This window comes from Hemitrygon akajei, chromosome 22 (assembly GCF_048418815.1).
Source record: "Hemitrygon akajei chromosome 22, sHemAka1.3, whole genome shotgun sequence".
Classification (NCBI taxonomy): domain Eukaryota; kingdom Metazoa; phylum Chordata; class Chondrichthyes; order Myliobatiformes; family Dasyatidae; genus Hemitrygon; species Hemitrygon akajei.
This window is the reverse complement of record NC_133145.1, coordinates 1,439,512-1,445,798: the sequence shown is the minus strand read 5'-3', so window position 1 is coordinate 1,445,798 and position 6,287 is coordinate 1,439,512.

The window sequence follows — 6,287 nt, the reverse complement described above, 5'->3', positions numbered from 1 at the left end:
TTCAGAGACTCCTGCAGCAGGTGGAACAGTTTCAGAGACTCCAGCAACAGGTGGAACAGTTTCAGAGGCTCCTGCACCAGGTGGAACAGTTTCAGAGACTCTTGCACCAGGTGGGACAGTTTCAAAGACTCCTGCACGATGTGGGACAGTTTCAGAGACTCCTGCACCAGATGGGTCAGTTACAGACGCTCCTGCACCAGGTGGAACAATTTCAGAGACCACTGCACCAGGTGGAACAGTTTCAGAGACTCCTGCAACAGGTGGAACAGCTTCAGAGACTCCTGCACCAGGTGGAACAGGTTCAGAGACTCTTGCACCAGCTGGAATAGGTTCAGGGTCTCCTGTACCACGTGGAACAGGATCAGAGACTCCAGCACCAGCTTGAACAGCTTCAGAGACTCCTGCACTAGGTGCGACAGGTTCATATACACCTGCACAAGGTGGGACATGTTCAGAGACTCCTGTACAAGATGGGAGAAGTTCAAAGATTCCTAATGCAGGTGGGAAAGGTTCAGAGACACCTGAACCAGGTGGAACAGGTGCAGAGACTCTTGCACCTGGTGGGAAATGTTCAGAGATTCCTGATGCAGGTGAGATTGGTTCAGAGACTCCTGCCCCAGGTGGGTCAGCTTCAGAGTCTCCTGCACAAGATGGGAGAAGTTCGGAGATTCTTAATGCAGATGGGAAAGGTTCAGAGACTCCTGCACCAGGTGGAACAGGGTCAGAGACTCCTGCACCAGTTGGAACAGAGTCAGAGACTCCTGCACCAGGTGGATCAGGGTCAAAGACTCCTGCACCAGGGGGACAGGGTCAGAGACACCTGCACCATGTTGAACAGCTTCAGAGTTTTCTGCAGCAGGTGACACAGGTTCGGAGACACCTGCACCAGGTGGGTCACTTTCAGAGACTCCTGCACCAGAAGGGTCAGTTTCAGAGTCTCCTGCACCGTGTGGGTCAGTTTCAGATACTCCTGCACGAAGTGGAACAGGTTCAGAGACTCCTGCACCAGGTGGAACAGTTTCAGAGACTCCTGCACCAGGTGCAACAGTTTCAGAGCCTCCTGCAACAGGTGGAACAGTTTCAGAGACTCCTGCACAAGGTGGAACAGTTTCAGAGACTCTTGCACCAGGTGGGACAGTTTCAGAGACTCCTGCACCAGGTGGAACAGTTTCAGAGACTCTTGCACCAGGTGGGACAGTTTCAAAGACTCCTGCACCATGTGGGACAGGTTCAGAGACTCCTGCACCAGGTGCGTCAGTTTCAGACGCTCCTGCACCAGGTGGAACAATTTCAGAGACTCCTGCACCAGGTGGAACAGTTTCAGAGACTCCTGCAACAGGTGGAACAGTTTCAGAGACTCCTGCACCAGGTGGAACAGGTTCAGAGACTCCTGCACAAGGTGGAACAGTTTCAGAGACTCTTGCACCAGGTGGGACAGTTTCAGAGACTCCTGCACCAGGTGGAACTGTTTCAGAGACTCCTGCAACAGGTGGAACAGTTTCAGAGACTCCTGCACCATGTGGGACAGTTTCAGAGACTCCTGCACCAGGTGGAACAGGTTCAGAGACTCTTGCACCAGTTGGAATAGGTTCAGGGTCTCCTGTACCACGTGGAACAGGATCAGAGACTCCAGCAGCAGCTTGAACATCTTCAGAGACTCCTGCACTAGGTGCGACAGGTTCATATACACCTGCACAAGGTGGGACATGTTCAGAGACTCCTGTACAAGATGGGAGAAGTTCAAAGATTCCTAATGCAGGTGGGAAAGGTTCAGAGACACCTGAACCAGGTGGAACAGGTGCAGAGACTCTTGCACCTGGTGGGAAATGTTCAGAGATTCCTGATGCAGGTGAGATTGGTTCAGAGACTCCTGCCCCAGGTGGGTCAGCTTCAGAGTCTCCTGCACAAGATGGGAGAAGTTCGGAGATTCTTAATGCAGATGGGAAAGGTTCAGAGACACCTGAACCAGGTGAGACTGGTTCAGAGACTCCTGCACCAGGTGGAACAGAGTCAGAGACTCCTGCACCAGGTGGATCAGGGTTAAAGACTCCTGGACCAGGTGCGACAGTTTCAGAGACTCCTGCACCTGGTGAGTCAGTTTCAGAGACTCCTGCACCAGGGGGACAGGGTCAGAGACTCCTGCACCAGGTGGGAAAGATTCAGCGACTCCTGGACCATGTTGAACAGCTTCAAAGACTCCTGCACCAGGTGGAACAGTTTCAGAGACTCCTGCACCAGGGGGACAGGGTCAGAGACACCTGCACCATGTTGAACAGCTTCAGAGTTTTCTGCAGCAGGTGACACAGGTTCGGAGACACCTGCACCAGGTGGGTCACTTTCAGAGACTCCTACACCGTGTGGGTCAGTTTCAGATACTCCTGCACGAAGTGGAACAGGTTCAGAGACTCCTGCACCAGGTGGAACAGTTTCAGAGACTCCTGCACCAGGTGGAACAGTTTCAGAGACTCCTGCAACAGGTGGAACAGTTTCAGCGACTCCTGCACCAGGTGGAACAGTTTCAGAGACTCTTGCACCAGGTGGGACAGTTTCAGAGACTCCTGCACCAGGTGGAACAGTTTCAGAGACTCCTGCACCAGGTGGAACAGTTTCAGAGACTCTTGCACCAGGTGGGACAGTTTCAAAGACTCCTGCACCATGTGGGACAGGTTCAGAGCCTCCTGCACCAGGTGGGTCAGTTTGAGACGCTCCTGCACCAGGTGGAACAATTTCAGAGACTCCTACACCAGGTGGAACAGTTTCAGAGACTCCTGCAACAGGTGGAACAGTTTCAGAGACTCCTGCACCAGGTGGAACAGGTTCAGAGACTCCTGCACCAGATGGAACAGTTTCAGAGACTCTTGCACGATGTGGGACAGTTTCAGAGACTCCTGCACCAGGTGGAACAGTTTCAGAGACTCCTGCAACAGGTGGAACAGTTTCAGAGACTCCTGCACCAGGTGGAACAGGTTCAGAGACTCCTGCACCAGGTGGAACAGTTTCAGAGACTCCTGCAACAGGTGGAACAGGTTCAGAGACTCCTGCACCAGGTGGAACAGCTTCAGAGACTCTTCCACCAGGTGGGACAGTTTCAGAGACTCCTGCAGCAGGTGGAACAGTTTCAGAGACTCCTGCAACAGATGGAACAGTTTCAGAGGCTCCTGCACCAGGTGGAACAGTTTCAGAGACTCCTGTACAAGATGGGAGAAGTTCAAAGATTCCTAATGCAGGTGGGAAAGGTTCAGAGACACCTGAACCAGGTGGAACAGGTGCAGAGACTCTTGCACCTGGTGGGAAATGTTCAGAGATTCCTGATGCAGGTGAGATTGGTTCAGAGACTCCTGCCCCAGGTGGGTCAGCTTTAGAGTCTCCTGCACAAGATGGGAGAAGTTCGGAGATTCTTAATGCAGATGGGAAAGGTTCAGAGACTCCTGCACCAGGTGGAACAGGGTCAGAGACTCCTGCACCAGTTGGAACAGAGTCAGAGACTCCTGCACCAGGTGGATCAGGGTCAAAGACTCCTGGACCAGGTGCGACAGTTTCAGAGACTCCTGCACCTGGTGAGTCAGTTTCAGAGACTCCTGCACCAGGGGGACAGGGTCAGAGACACCTGCACCATGTTGAACAGCTTCAGAGTTTTCTGCAGCAGGTGACACAGGTTCGGAGACACCTGCACCAGGTGGGTCACTTTCAGAGACTCCTGCACCAGAAGGGTCTGTTTCAGAGTCTCCTGCACCGTGTGGGTCAGTTTCAGATACTCCTGCACGAAGTGGAACAGGTTCAGAGACTCCTGCACCAGGTGGAACAGTTTCAGAGACTCCTGCACCAGGTGCAACAGTTTCAGAGCCTCCTGCAACAGGTGGAACAGTTTCAGAGACTCCTGCACAAGGTGGAACAGTTTCAGAGACTCTTGCACCAGGTGGGACAGTTTCAGAGACTCCTGCACCAGGTGGAACAGTTTCAGAGACTCTTGCACCAGGTGGGACAGTTTCAAAGACTCCTGCACCATGTGGGACAGGTTCAGAGACTCCTGCACCAGGTGCGTCAGTTTCAGACGCTCCTGCACCAGGTGGAACAATTTCAGAGACTCCTGCACCAGGTGGAACAGTTTCAGAGACTCCTGCAACAGGTGGAACAGTTTCAGAGACTCTTGCACCAGGTGGGACAGTTTCAGAGACTCCTGCACCAGGTGGAACTGTTTCAGAGACTCCTGCAACAGGTGGAACAGTTTCAGAGACTCCTGCACCATGTGGGACAGTTTCAGAGACTCCTGCACCAGGTGGAACAGGTTCAGAGACTCTTGCACCAGTTGGAATAGGTTCAGGGTCTCCTGTACCACGTGGAACAGGATCAGAGACTCCAGCAGCAGCTTGAACATCTTCAGAGACTCCTGCACTAGGTGCGACAGGTTCATATACACCTGCACAAGGTGGGACATGTTCAGAGACTCCTGTACAAGATGGGAGAAGTTCAAAGATTCCTAATGCAGGTGGGAAAGGTTCAGAGACACCTGAACCAGGTGGAACAGGTGCAGAGACTCTTGCACCTGGTGGGAAATGTTCAGAGATTCCTGATGCAGGTGAGATTGGTTCAGAGATTCTGCCCCAGGTGGGTCAGCTTCAGAGTCTCCTGCACAAGATGGGAGAAGTTCGGAGATTCTTAATGCAGATGGGAAAGGTTCAGAGACACCTGAACCAGGTGAGACTGGTTCAGAGACTCCTGCACCAGGTGGAACAGAGTCAGAGACTCCTGCACCAGGTGGATCAGGGTTAAAGACTCCTGGACCAGGTGCGACAGTTTCAGAGACTTCTGCACCTGGTGAGTCAGTTTCAGAGACTCCTGCACCAGGGGGACAGGGTCAGAGACACCTGCACCATGTTGAACAGCTTCAGTGTTTTCTGCAGCAGGTGACACAGGTTCGGAGACACCTGCACCAGGTGGGTCACTTTCAGAGACTCCTACACCGTGTGGGTCAGTTTCAGATACTCCTGCACGAAGTGGAACAGGTTCAGAGACTCCTGCACCAGGTGGAACAGTTTCAGAGACTCCTGCACCAGGTGGAACAGTTTCAGAGACTCCTGCAACAGGTGGAACAGTTTCAGAGACTCCTGCACCAGGTGGAACAGTTTCAGAGACTCTTGCACCAGGTGGGACAGTTTCAGAGACTCCTGCACCAGGTGGAACAGTTTCAGAGACTCCTGCACCAGGTGGAACAGTTTCAGAGACTCTTGCACCAGGTGGGACAGTTTCAAAGACTCCTGCACCATGTGGGACAGGTTCAGAGCCTCCTGCACCAGGTGGGTCAGTTTGAGACGCTCCTGCACCAGGTGGAACAATTTCAGAGACTCCTACACCAGGTGGAACAGTTTCAGAGACTCCTGCAACAGGTGGAACAGTTTCAGAGACTCCTGCACCAGGTGGAACAGGTTCAGAGACTCCTGCACCAGATGGAACAGTTTCAGAGACTCTTGCACCAGGTGGGACTGTTTCAGAGACTCCTGCACCAGGTGGAACAGTTTCAGAGACTCCTGCAACAGGTGGAACAGTTTCAGAGACTCCTGCACCAGGTGGAACAGTTTCAGAGACTCTTGCACCAGGTGGGACAGTTTCAAAGACTCCTGCACCATGTGGGACAGGTTCGGAGACTCCTGCACCAGGTGGGTCAGTTTCAGACGCTCCTGCACCAGGTGGAACAATTTCAGAGACTCCTGCACCAGGTGGAACAGTTTCAGAGACTCCTGCAACAGGTGGAACAATTTCAGAGACTCCTGCACCAGGTGGAACAGGTTCAGAGACTCTTGCACCAGTTGGAACAGGTTCAGGGTCTCCTGTACAACGTGGAACAGGATCAGAGTCTCCAGCACCAGCTTGAACAGCTTCAGAGACTCCTGCACTAGGTGCGACAGGTTCATATACACCTGCACAATGTGGGACATGTTCAGAGACTCCTGTACAAGATGGGAGAAGTTCAAAGATTCCTAATGCAGGTGGGAAAGGTTCAGAGACACCTGAACCAGGTGGAACAGGTGCAGAGACTCTTGCACCAGGTCACACAGGTTCAGAGACTCCTGCACAAGATGGGAGAAGTTCGGAGATTCTTAATGCAGATGGGAAAGGTTCAGAGACACCTGAACCAGGTGAGACTGGTTCAGAGACTCCTGCACCAGGTGGAGCAGGGTCAGAGACTCCTGCACCAGGTGGAACAGTTTCAGAGACTCCTGCACCAGGGGGACAGGGTCAGAGACTCCTGCACCAGGTGGGACAGATTCAGCGACTCCTGCACCAGGTGG